This window comes from Dermacentor silvarum, chromosome 10 (assembly GCF_013339745.2).
Source record: "Dermacentor silvarum isolate Dsil-2018 chromosome 10, BIME_Dsil_1.4, whole genome shotgun sequence".
NCBI classification, from domain to species: domain Eukaryota; kingdom Metazoa; phylum Arthropoda; class Arachnida; order Ixodida; family Ixodidae; genus Dermacentor; species Dermacentor silvarum.
In genome coordinates this window covers 154,397,730-154,411,530 of record NC_051163.1, presented here as the reverse complement: position 1 = coordinate 154,411,530, position 13,801 = coordinate 154,397,730, and the positions used below count along the sequence as shown (strand labels likewise).

The 13,801-nt window shown below is 44.6% G+C and overlaps 1 non-coding gene across 1 annotated transcript; it reads left to right on the top strand.

Moving 5' to 3' along the window:
• Positions 1 to 3,966: 3,966 nt before the first annotated feature.
• On the top strand, positions 3,967 to 4,039 carry Trnat-ugu (transfer RNA threonine (anticodon UGU)). Its single transcript has one exon. It is a non-coding gene; the product is annotated as a tRNA-Thr (tRNA).
• Positions 4,040 to 13,801: the final 9,762 nt, after the last annotated feature.

The following is a 13,801-nucleotide window of genomic DNA, read 5'->3' as shown; positions in this document are numbered from 1 at the left end:
AAAAATTTGGCCAATATCAATGGGTTGCACGCATCCAAGGGATTCACCTTTAAGCAGTTAGATGAGATACGGAAGAGGATTTGTGAGGCAGAGAGCGCTTCTTCCATTCGAAATAGAGAGGGTCGAATAAGGCAGAAGAAGTGGCTTCTGACTTAGAAGGAGGCGTGATGGTTCAAAGAATGCAGCTTTGTTACATATACTGCTGCAGAACATGGGGAGCAAAACAGCTGCCGTCGGCGGAATTTCTGTGTCCTCTGTTACGACTAGCTTGTGGGCGGCTTGATGAGTGTGGTTGTAGGGCAGGTTACACAACGGGAAGAGCTCAAGTTCAGATCTGGCACAATTAATAACGGCGTGATTACACAATAGAAAGTCCCAGCAAAGTATGATGTCATGCGAGCAGGAGGAAAGGACGATAAGCTCAACAATATAGTACTCTTTAGCAATGTTAAGTCGAGCAGTGCAGGCGGCTATAGGCCGAACAGGGTCTCCATTCGCTGTACGTAAGGGCATCATCTCAAGAGGCGTGGTCACTTTTCGAAGCTTACGGCAAAGTTTGGCATCTATAACAGAAACGGCAGCACTGGTATCGACAAGATCATACGCATGGGTGCCTTCAAGAAAAACTTCCAACAATATTCGACGGCAAAGTTCGAGGCCTTGAGCATTTCAACAGCGCAGTTCTTGGCTCACGAACTGCGGAGGCTAGTTTCCCTCATTTTCAGGGGCTGGTTGACGCATGGGCGACTAGGAGCAGCGACGGGGTGAAAGTGAGCGACGAGATGTGGGTTGCGGATAGTCACGTGATGACGTGCTTGTTTGGGGATCCGGACTTTCATAACGAGAGCGGGGACGATCCTTGTAGTTCAGTGAACAGGCATCCGAGTATCCTGGGGCGCGACGACAAAAGTGTCGGGCAATATGACCAGGGCCGCCGCATGCAAAACAGATCGGCCGGTTGTCGCGCGTTCGCCAGGGATTTGCAGTGATGGGAGCAGCCCATGTCACGGACGGCTGAGTTGGGGCTGCAGCATATGACACACCATGGAATGGTGAGCGCTGTTGCAGCTGCCGCCGCTTTACTGCCTCAGGGTAACTAAGAGGCGCGGCGACAGGGTGCTGCTGAATGGGCACTGGCGTGGCCTCGGAAATCAGTTCCTGAATGACGTGTTGAAGCACGGGAGCCAACGGGATTGGTTGCTGCAGTTGCTGCTGCTGTGGGAGCTCCTGACGCTGAGCAAACGGCAGGAGAGACAACTGACGGGTCACCTCCTCACGCACGAAGTCTTTCATTTGTGCGAGAAGGTATGTCTGGTCAGGCATGACGTCCAGTGCAGCGAGTGGTTGGTTGAACGTTTTAGATGAACGTTTGGTGAGAGCACGGTGCCTTCTCAATTCGTCATAGCTGTGGCACAGGGTGACCACATCAGACACAGTGCCAGGAGACTTTGCAAGAAGCATTTGAAAGGCATCATCATCGACACCCTTCATAATATGCTGTATTTTGGCACTTTCGCTTATTGAGGCATCGACGTGCCTGCAGAGATCGATTATGTCCTCAATATAAGCGGTAAAAGTTTCATTTGGTTCCTGTGCCTGTGTGCGCAGTCGTCGTTCGGCGCGTAACTTCCACACGGCAGGGCGACCGAAAACGGCAGATACTGCCTCCCTGAAAGCGGACCAGTTCTCAAATTCAGATTTGTGGTTCGTATACCACAGCTTCGCCACGCCAGCCAGGTAAAAGTTCGCGGTACTCAATTTAGCAGCGTCAGCCCACTTGTTGGGTCCACTAACTTTTTCGTAGGACGACAGCCAGTCCTTGACATCCTGGTCTTCCGTACCCGAAAATACCGGGGGGTCTCGCTGGCAAACCGGGCCGGGGCAAACGGCAGCCGGGAGAGGTGGCGGCGGTTAGGCAGCGTCGGCTGGCACGGTCGAGTGCAACGTGCGGGATCGGAGGTCCAGGGTGCCGGCAATGTGCGTACCCAGCACGATCCACCAAATGTAAAGAGGTTAATGGGCGAGTCCAACCAATAGGCGGTAGCTCGGAACAGTACGCAGGGAGAACAAGATGGTGGTGTTCGAACGCCGATCTCGTGCCTTCTCCTTGTGATGATAATTGCTCAGCCCGGGATGTCATTCTCTTCATTATACATACTTCTTTTTATAAAGGTGTGGCAAACAGGAGAAATGGCACCGAGTCAGATTTACACGAACGTGGCAAATACACTGTACCTTACAGAAAATTTTTTTCCAACCTACTGGTACACGACAATCAAAGAAGGGAGATTCTTCCATGAGTGTTGTGTACAGAAGCACTATACAATGTGTACATCAAACCACACCATGCACTTCAAGTATCTCTCCGTTTTTTTTGTTTTTTTTTTACAGTCATTTGCCTTGTCTGGACACATTCAAATGAAACAGAGTGCACTTATGCCAAATAAAACCCGTGTGGCAAAGCATATGATATTGGCGCCCTTTGGCCATCTCTGGCCTTTGCCCCAATAAACCCTATATACTATCATCAAGCATATGGTGCATGAAATTCCATATGATGCAAGAGTACACAAGAAAACAAAGGTACGAAAGTTCAGCACAATGCACAAATTGCCCAGCAGTAGTAAGTGAGCTTCTTACGAACTGCTTCTGAGCTGACGTTCAGCTACTGCTGCCACATGCTTTGTAAATTTCTTTTAGTTCTATATGTTAATGATATAGTTAACAAGGTTGAAGGTGGTGTACAGATTCGATTATTTGCCGGTGATTGTGTGCTCTTTAAAGATATTGTTTCTCTCCATGATCAAACCAGTTTACGTTGTAGTTTAAATAATATTCTTGCATGGTGCAGGTGCTGGGGAATGACACTAAACACAGATAAAAGCATGCTACTGCGAATGACATATAAGAAATCATCCCTGCCTTATACATATGTTAGGTCCATCACCTCTTCATGAAGTCACTAGATATAAATACCTAGGAGTGACCCTTAACAATACACTATCATGGAATGATCACATAAGTAACACTTGTGCTTCAGCCTTCAGAAAACTATGCCTGTTGAGACACAATCCCCATCTAACGTTCAAATGCTATGCTACAACTCCCTAATTAGATCTAAGCTGGAATATGCTTGCATAGTTTGGGACCCGTACACAAAAACTAATATGAATAGTCTTGAGAGAATTCAGAGAAAAGCGGTCAGATTTATATGTAACAAATTTTCCAGATCACATAAAGCCAACAGACAACGAAGCCAGGAAAGCATCGGGGAAATTAAGTGTAGTTGAAATTGGAATGTAGAAAATAATGAAGGAAAGGGAAATGAAAGTGGACAAAAAGATAACTTGTCGCCGGCGGGAGCCGAACCCGCAACCTCTGCATTACGCGTGCATTGCACTACCAATTGTGCTACAGCAACGGCCATCAATTCGTCCACTAACTTGGGTATTTATGTTTACTAGATCTAGCCCTAGGTGTGTTAGCCAGCGCCACTCAGAACCATGGTGGGCGGATGTGGAACATCCTTCTTTAGCCCGATGGGGTCACGATACACGTGATCTTGGGAGAGCAGGCACATGGCTAATAAACCCTCGCATGCTACCTAATGACATCAAGGCTGCCAGATTCGAGACCCTCATAATGAAATACGAAGTAAGAATGGGAACCGAGGAACTCGATTTTATTAGTCATAACCACATAAAGCCAACAGACAACGAAGCCAAGGAAAGCATCAGGGAAATTAAGTGTAGTTGAAATTGGAATGAAGAAAAGAATGAAGGAAAGGAAAATGAAAGTGTACGAAAAGATAACTTGTTGCCGGCAGGAGCCGAACCCGCAACCTCCGCATCGGGCTAAAAAAGGATGTTCCATCCGCCCACCATGGTTCTGAGTGGCGCTGGCTAACACACCTAGGGCTAGATCTAGTAAACATAAATACCCAAGTTAGTGGACGAATTGATGGCCGTCGCTGTAGCACAATTGGTAGTGCAACGCACGTGTAATGCGGAGGTTGCGGGTTCGGCTCCCGCCGGCGACAAGTTATCTTTTTGTCCACTTTCATTTCCCCTTTCCTTCATTATTTTCTACATTCCAATTTCAACTACACTTAATTTCCCCAATGCTTTTCTTGGCTTCGTTGTCTGTTGGCTTTATGTGGTTATGACTAATAAAATCGAGCCCCTCGGTTCCCATTCTTACTTCGAAATTTTCCAGATGTGATTCCCCCACCGAACTTATGGAAATTAACAACATTGAACCACTCGAACTTAGAAGAAAGAAACAGAGATTTGAATTTGAACCCCTTACTTTGCAAGAACAAACACATATAAGTTTTCTTTTTTTTTTCCGTGAACTGTAACCGAATGGAATTGTATGATTGAATCCACTTCCTAATCTTGCAATTTCATGGTTCTGTTTGCTTTGTCAATCCGATTTCATTGTATGTACCATATGTCGCCCTCCCTGCTTGGACCACTCCACAGTATTTATTAAATAAATAAAATAAAATAAAATAAATGCTCATGCTTCATTTGTAGCAAGCAGACGCTTTATGCTTGGCCAGCCTTCGCAATTTTTATCAGCACTCTCACATCAGTACCGGAAAAAAGAAAGTGACTATAATACTGTAAAGAAAGAGGCAGCTTTGATGTGGAATGAATATTCAATTGATTAGATTTATGAATCAATTTGATCTATGGCATCTGGCCAAGCTTCTTCGACCCTACAATCCTGCACGATGTATTTCTGGTGTATTTTTGGCATGATGTCAGAGACCGGTGATGCATACTTTTCTCATTTCTTGATAATGACACAATTTTCATACCAGCAACACAAACATTCTGCATCCGCTTTATTCATTGACCATGCGGAATTAATTTCACCGAGGCTTACAACACAATCATCATTTGGTACAAAACGGACACACTGACGTTCCCCGATGCAATGAAGAAAGCACCAATAACAACCACGGTTTTAACTGAAGTCGCGAGACATGTTTCTGAGGCTCGCGATCGTCAAAAAGCTTAATGCCTGTAAAAGTGAACTGCAAAAAAATTTTGGATTATGTGAAAAGTGCACTTTCGGGAAATGTAGATTTGGAACAGCCTCCCTGCAAAATTTTACGTCGGAAATACTACAAGTAGGTACGCCACGAAAAGCATGAGAAGACACGCAATTTTTATACTGAAACTGAGAAAAAAAATTCCACCTCTACCACTTCATCGCACAACCGAGAAAATTGAGGACACAGCGTCTCTGCATGACGTCCAAGGACAGGCAGTGCCTTGGATCTTATGGTTTGAAAATTTGCACCACATGTGCTAACCACCAGGTGCATGCATTGTCTTCGTAGCCACTACTTAATGGCTGCTAACAAGAAAATTACATGATTACCAGCACTGCAACTTTGGCAAGATTGCTTCAATATTGTATACTACTCAGAAACAATTTAAACTTGGCGAATTGCCATTGCAGCTGGCCTTTAAGCATATGAAACCAACACTTGAGGAACCTTCCTCCAAGTTCCCCTCTTAACAAACATGGCACTGGTTGCAACGAGAGTTTAGCCACAAGCCATGCTACACCGCAAAGTAGATTGCTTTACTGGCAGGTTAAATTCAACCATTTAGAATACCAAACATTTTTTTTTTTTTCTGTTTCACATCCACTGGGAACAAGGAACCCTTGCATTATAAGGGCTAAACACGAACTCCTTTGACACAAAGCTCTGTCCAACACGGCTTTTGTTCATGGACTCATGTTAAAGGGAACATTCTCCTTTGGGCAAGGAATCTTTTGGCTACTTTGACTGGTCTTGTCCGATTACCTTGGCAGAGCTACGAGAGTTGTTTAATACATCAACTAAACTTTATATAGCAAAACTAAGTCAACTGCAATTCATATAATTGGGATTATCACTGCTACAGCATGCTGATCCCTTAAAATACAGTTACAGTGCTTTCTTACATGAATTTGTACCATTGCCTGTGCATCTTGACAGAAGTCAAAGTTGCCATTCATGTCAACGTGACCTTAATAACAGATGTTTTATCCTCCGACAACATGCAGGATTATGCCAAGTTACATGAACTACTGTTTCTCTGGCGGACCTTACCATGCCTGCTCCTGTGAAATGACCCGTTCCTTTCTTAGAAGCAAATATAGTTTGTTCAATTTCAGATCCAAAATCGCTCTTATCCTAATGTTTATATTTCATTCGATTTATAAACTGTACTACCTGAGCACCCTCAATGACACATGCTAGTGACATGAGTTGCAAGTTGGGCCAGCGGACTACTGCTTGACGCAGTCAACAGTGCAGACAACAGGACAGGAGATGGTAGTGCTTGTGTCCAGTTGTTCACTTCTTTTCTTGACATTTGTGGTGCTCACACAATCAACTGATGCACTTCAGGGAAACATGGCTATGATTAGCCGCGTCATTGCTTGGAAAGGTCGGCCTGGTGCTTCCGCATGTGCGCAACAAGGTTGTCCTTGCGCGAAAACTTGCTCGGGCACACGTGGCAGGGGAAGCTCTCGACCCTGCTGTGCAACGTCATGACGTGGCGCACCAGGTGCTGCTCTCGCGAGAATTTCTTTGCACACAGGAAGCAGCGAAAGGAACCCGTGCTGGTGTGCCTCTGTAGGTGGCACAGCAGGCGGTCATGGTGCAAAAACTTGGACGGGCAGTACTGGCACTGGTAAACCGCCACAGGATCAACGATACGGAACTCGTGGACCGCTTGTCGGTGCTCCACAAACGCAGCTTCGTCGTAACTCGTGAAGCCACAATCGCTGCACGTCAAGACGTCGGCCCCGTCACCTTCCAAGGACCCGCCACTGTCTACGGCTTGGCTTTCGGCAGCACTTGTGGCGGCCCACGCTTCGAAGCTGTTGCTGTGGGACTCGGCTTTGTTGAGGCATGCGGGAAGAGAGGAAAGGAACACTGTGAATACGTTGTGCTAGGAAAGAGTGATACGACATAAAGAAAGACCACTGTGGAGGTTGATTAAAGAGCCAAGTATGTAATGACCCCAGGATTCTCCTCACAGTGGGTGGCGAGGAAATGTAGTCCAATGTTCCGGTTTACCAACAATCCCTTTGAGGGGGAAACTCGGCAATTAAAATCGTCAATTTGGTCAAGAATACTGACTCCCTTTTTTTCTTTTTGGCATTTCCCAGGTGTCCCTTTATCATGTGGGAAACTATTAAAAAGAAATCTGAAATAGAATCTGAGAAAATCGCTCTTTTCTAGTGTGCTCCTGATGAAAATCATGTAGAAAATAGGGATTCGGAATGTGCCGTCTTACCACAGATTGTGTGGCATTCGCTCGACACAATGCTGCCATTTTACCCTCGTAATAAAGAGGAGAGTTTGGAGCTTCAGATAGCTGCAGCACCGAAGTTTGCCATGCAAAACTAAAAGAAAAAAATGAAAGAAGCAAAAAGTGGAAAAGCTGGCATCGCGGTTAGATAATGCTGCTGCATTTGCATGGAAAGTGCTCCTATTGCTTTAAAGTTCGGTTAACAGAGCAAGGACACCAGAAGGGACAGAAGAGAGAACTCTGGTGTCCTTGTGCTGTGAATTGAACTTTAAAGCATGTTTTAAAAACAAGCCCAATCTTACATCCTTCTTAATTCTGCTCCTATTGGTTGACTTAGATTTCTATCACCAGCGTGCATTTCATGCACATTTTCACAGCGACGAGCTGTACATTTCTTTATCCCTGCGAAATTTGGCAATCGCGGTAGCCGAGTTGGCGGCTCTTGTTTCTTTCGTTATGTGTCCAGAGTCGCTGGCTCGTGTTTCTTTCGTTATGCGTCCAAAATGCAATATTCTTGACCATTCAGAAACATCGCGAAAATACAAAGAAAAAGGATTATGTGCCTGAGTACCCCCACCCCCCCATTCCAGTCAGACAGGCACTTCTCAAAAATTTTCTTGAAAGAACCCTGACTTACCCACACTAAAACAATAGCAACATATTGTATTGGATAACTTGCACTTTTTGTACAAGAATAACATTCAAATGGGACAAAGCACACTACCAGAGAACAAACTAACAACTGGATAACCAGTTGTTGTTTCGTGCTCTGTTCCATTGTGTATATAATGACTTATCAGATGTAATGAAGTACACTTAATTTTCATACAGGCAATGCTCTCAAACAACAAACAAAATTCTAATAAAAACAGCTGGCACACAAGTCACAACTGAACATCAATAAGGCAGAAAATATATATTTTTTTCATGCAATCTGGTAGCTCTTCACAGGCAAAGCTTCATATTGCACCAAAATGTAGCAACCAGCTCTGCAAAGAAAAGTAGGAGAATTAATACCACACACAAACACAAAGTCAATGGAATCCATGTCCATGTTCACAAACAAGGCGTACATGTGATATGTGCAACTATATCCATTTGTGAACATTACAACCTCCATAAACACAAGCAATGGCGACTGTTTGAAGGCAATCAGCCACTAATTTGCACTAATTTACTACTTGCCATGACAGCATTATATCATGGACGATCGTTTAGTGTGCGAAATTCCACGGCAACTCTACATTCATAGAATGCAATATAATTTCCATAGCTGTGCTACTCCGAGGACTATCGCATTCCACGGAATCCATGCCAAAGACTATTGTGCAATGTGTTAGTTGCCATTGCAGCACTATACCAAGAACAATCATGCAGTGCTCTAGATGGCATCGAAACGACACCAAGAATGATAACTTAACGTGTTGCTTCCCCCGGCAGCACTAAAGCAAGAATGATCACGCAGTGTGTCAGTTGCCATGGCAGCAACTACGCCCTATGCACAAGCACATGGATGCATCGTTTCCATCACAGCACTACACCAAGGACTATCATGCAGCCCACTCGCTGCCACAACACCAAGGATACTCGCACAATGTTAGCTGCCATGGCAGCATTGTACCCCAAAGAAAACCACACTTCATGTCAGTTGCCACGGCAGCAACTACTTTATGCATAAGCACATGGATGTGTCATTTCCATCAGATCACTACACCAAGGACTATCATGCAGTCCATTAGTTGCCACTACACCAAGCATACTCATGCAATGTTATTTTCTATGGCAGCATAACCCCAAAGATAACTACACTCTGTTTTAGTTGCCATAGCTGCACTAGACGAAACATCATCGAGAAATGAGTTGCCATGGAAGCGTTAAACCAAGGATGATCATGCTGTGTGTTAGTTGCTGTGGCAGTATTGCAGTATGCAAAAGCATGCAATGTATCAATTTTCTTGGTGATCACCAAAGATGATCATGCTTTGGCTTGCCATAGAAGCATCACATCGACAACCACACAATGGGTTAGTTGCCATGGCAACATTAGACCATGAACAATTGCTTATACAGATAGGCAAACGATGTGGCAGAGATTACCATGTGTCAGAAAGAAACGGTATGTCGGAGGAAATGCATGTGTCAGAGGAACATGCATTTGGCTTCATCATCATCATCATCATCAGCCTATATTTATGTCCACTGCAGGACGAAGGCCTCTCCCTGCGATCTCCAATTACCCCTGTCTTGCGCTAGCGTATTCCAACTTGCGCCTGCGAATTTCCTAACCTCATCATCCCACCTGACTTTCTGCCGTTCTCGACTGCGCTTCCCTTCTCTTGGTATCCATTCTGTAACCCTAATGGTCCATCGGTTATCCATCCTACGCATTACATGGCCTGCCCAGCTCCATTTCTTCCGCTTAATGTCAACTAGAATATCGTCTACCCCCGTTTGTTCTCTGATCCACACCGCTCTCTTCCTGTCTCTTAACGTTACTCCTAAGATTTTTCGTTCCATTGCTCTTTGTGCGGTCTGTACTCTATTTACCTTCAAATAAGCCAAATGCTAGGAGTAACGTTAAGAGACAGAAAGAGAGCGGTGTGGATCAGAGAACAAACGGGGGTAGACGATATTCTAGTTGACATTAAGCGGAAGAAATGGAGCTGGGCAGGCCATGTAATGCGTAGGATGGATAACCGATGGACCATTAGGGTTACAGAATGGATACCAAGAGAAGGGAAGCGCAGTCGAGGACGGCAGAAAGTCAGGTGGGATGATGAGGTGAGGAAATTCGCAGGTGCAAGTTGGAATACGCTAGCGCAAGACAGGGGTAATTGGAGATCGCAGGGAGAGGCCTTCGTCCTGCAGTGGACATAAATATAGGCTGATGATGATGATGATGAGAGTACAGACCACTTATAACGCAACCGTTAATAGTGCAGAACTGGCTACAATGCGGCCTTTTCCGACTCCCGTTTACCCTCCCATAAAACTCCATGTATACACATACCGCTTACAGTGCAGGCGCGTGAGACGAAATACCCGTTATAATGCGGCTTCCACGCGAAAATCTCGCCGATAAGGGCAGTAGCGAGCACGCTTCTCAACAAGGTACGCCCACTGATGGGAGAGGAAATCAACGAGGGCGATGCGGAGGAGGAGCATGAGCATGAGTCCAAGGGCGATAAAATTGTCGCCGCGCGCCGTATGTGTAAGTGAAAGCGCGCGGGGGACACGCGCCTTCACGGAGAGCGAACGCACAGCGGAGAGCAAACGCGACTTCCATCGCACAAAAGGCCGTGGAGGTATGGGAGCGAGGGAGGGGAGTGACTCTGTGTTTCGGCACCAAATACGTATCTTGCAACGGGCACACGGGTAACTGGCGATGCAATCTCCCATGCGAAAGGAGCAAAGCAGGAAGGCAGCGTGGGAGGGGCGATGGGAGGGGGGGCGGCAGCTTCTACTCTGCCAAGAAATTCGTTCTTGTACTTTGCACCTGTGCCGGCTGTCGGTGTTGTCGCACGCACCGTATCTTGAAAGCAATCTCCACATGGCTCTGACCTTTGTATGCGCTGTGCTTACGCCACTCAGTTTCCGTTAAAGCAATAGACCGCACGAACCTTCGCTCGCTGCGGCGGCTGCACTTCCCCACGCCTGCGTTTTGACAGTGGTTGTCTGTGGTCATCAAGTCTATTCAAGTTTGCTTGTGCGCGTTGACACCACGCTTGTTAATTCAGTTAGTAAGCGAATCTGTCAAGTTTATGTAGCCGATAAAACTACTATCCCTACACCGTATAGCTCTCTACTAATTTGCTATCACAATTGATGCTTCGCCTTTCGGGCGAAACTGCATCATTTAAAAAAAAATTATTACTTTGTCTGCTTCATACGAAGATCGTCGGTACTTGGACATTAACCTTTCAACGTTCGTAAATTTAAATGGATGCAAAACTCCCAGTCGCACGATTCGATTCTTGGATATGTGCGGCTGTTTGGTCTACATGTTTTGCATACATGCAGGGCTTGAAAAATTGTTGTTTTGGTTATAGTGTGATACAGCTTATGGTGCAGATATTCACGACTCTGGCGACTTACGTTATAAGCGGTCTACACTGTACAAACACAATGACCTTGTTGAAACATGGGCAATGACATATTTGGTTTACTTTAATAAGACAGATAGTAAGGCAAAATAAAATATGTCTTGGCACCGTATACTTAGACACAACTTCATGTTTGTTCCATTGCTTGTCCTGTAAAAGTGGGAAAGAAGTTGGCAGGGGCATGTGAAAACATAACAACAAATGAAAGGTTTCAATCATCCAAAGGCTTATAGATGAGATGAAGAAGACACCATAGTGGAGGGCCCTTGGTAAGCTTTAATTGCTCAGGGTCGCTTAAAGTGTACAGTCCCCAATATTCTTAACGCAAGGACACTTTAAGCACTTTTCTTGCTTTTTGTGCAGAGGTCGCTTAGCACTTGCTCTGCATGTTGCTAGCTTACTGTGCCTTCCTTCCAAAGTGTTCAATGTGCGCTCCTTACAGAATGTACTTATCATACTTAAACGCATAAAACGCATAATGACTACACTGGCATAATGGTCTCACTCACCCACATCTTCTGTCATCAAAAATATTTTTTTTGCCCTCTCTCACAATTTTCGCACCCCGAACTACATTGCTTTGTTTGCACAGAGGAAAGAAAGAGTACAAGAGGAAGCATGACCTCAGGCAGTCAGCCTCTGCAAGGCAACCTTCTCCGACATCATTCTCTCCCTGCTTTCACTTCAAAAATGTAACCCTACATATTAAGTGCGAAGCACTTTAGGGGCCCAGGCTGTCGGTGTCGGCGTCTGTCGCGTGATCATGCTCAAAAACAAGTGCTCAAAACAGGGTCAAAACAAGTGCAGAATTGATCAAAACTGGTTCAAAATAAACTAACATGTTTCAGAATAATCCAAAGACAGGAATATTCATGCATTAAGCGCATTAATTAATATAAATTCGTTAAAATCACTTCTATCATCATCAGCAATGGCTCTGGCTCTATGTCCGTGGTGGTTTGGCTCCATGAGCGTGGCAGTTTCCCACCATTTGTACCTTAGCACAGGTGTAAAAACGGATGATGGATTTTAGCCTAAACACAAGATAAACACAAGGGAAACACCGGCGAATCCCTGCTCCGCACTTCCCCAGCTCTCACGTTCAATGGAACTGCATTACCGCCGACATTATAATTGTATTAGCGCCGAGTTTCTTTTTTCTTACTAAAATTACTAGGACAAATTCAATTCTCAATAGCCTGAATTTTTTCTTTAAAAATTGTACCCTGCGTAATGACTGCACCACACAGTCTACATCAGTTTTTAAGAGATAAAGAAATCTTTAAGTGATTGAATACGGTATTGAAGGTAAGCCACTATAGGCATATTTTTGTTGCTTGGGTTAAGTGCGACAGTGGCTGTACGGAGATCTCAGTGCAAGCGTGTTTCCATGTTCTGCAGCCGTCAAAATTTGAGCATTACTGCCAGTGATCAAACCTGTGGCACTGGCTGGCTCCTGTATGTACGGAAGGCTGTAATACAAAGCTTTTGCTTGCAGTCAGTTAATTCAGCACTATTGCAAGCAATTTGAAGTTTAATCTAAACCAAATTTGCTTACAAAACACAATATGTAATGGGCTTGTACAAGTTCTCACTGGCACACTATAGCATGAAAAGATACGCACAAGTGGTCCTCAAATACAACTACTTTGAAACACACAATATTTTGAATTTATATACTTGCATATTATCAAATTATGTTTAGCTCCACAATATGTATTCATGTACTCCAACCCCCCATTAATACAGTTGGCTTGGGTTAATTCAACTCTGACGGGACTGACGATATTGATCAAATTATCTGGCGGGTCAAATTAAACAAATTCAAATTATCTGGTGAAGGCCAATTGTAGGATCAAAATAATGAAAGTTCAGGCCCATAGAAATGCATCGGCACAAGCCAGGACCTTCGGTCGGGATCGAATTAATCGAAAAATCGAATTAACCGTAGTCAAATTAACGGAAGTCTACTGTACTCCCGCTTGTATCCCTACACCATAGATGAACAACCCACAGAACGTCCTGTTTTCGTCATATTGCCGCACCCTCTTCTCGCCTAATTGTTGTCTTTGTTCATAAACACACCATGCCCCACTGCTCCATAAATATTGTCACTTTCATTTCTAAAGCACCCAAATGGGAGTGTTCCATATGGGATGGAAATACACAAATACATAATGTGCAGCTAACTGAATTTTCTAATAAACAAGTATACATAAATCCAGAATATGGTGTTTCCAAGTTCCTACAGCGTGTCCTTTCTGTTTGTCTCCCATTTATGAATAATGCTCCTCCATCTGCACTGCTCTGCTTTCCTAACCGAACTATGTCACATAAAACAAATCTTGCACAGGGCCTCATTGTAAACATTTA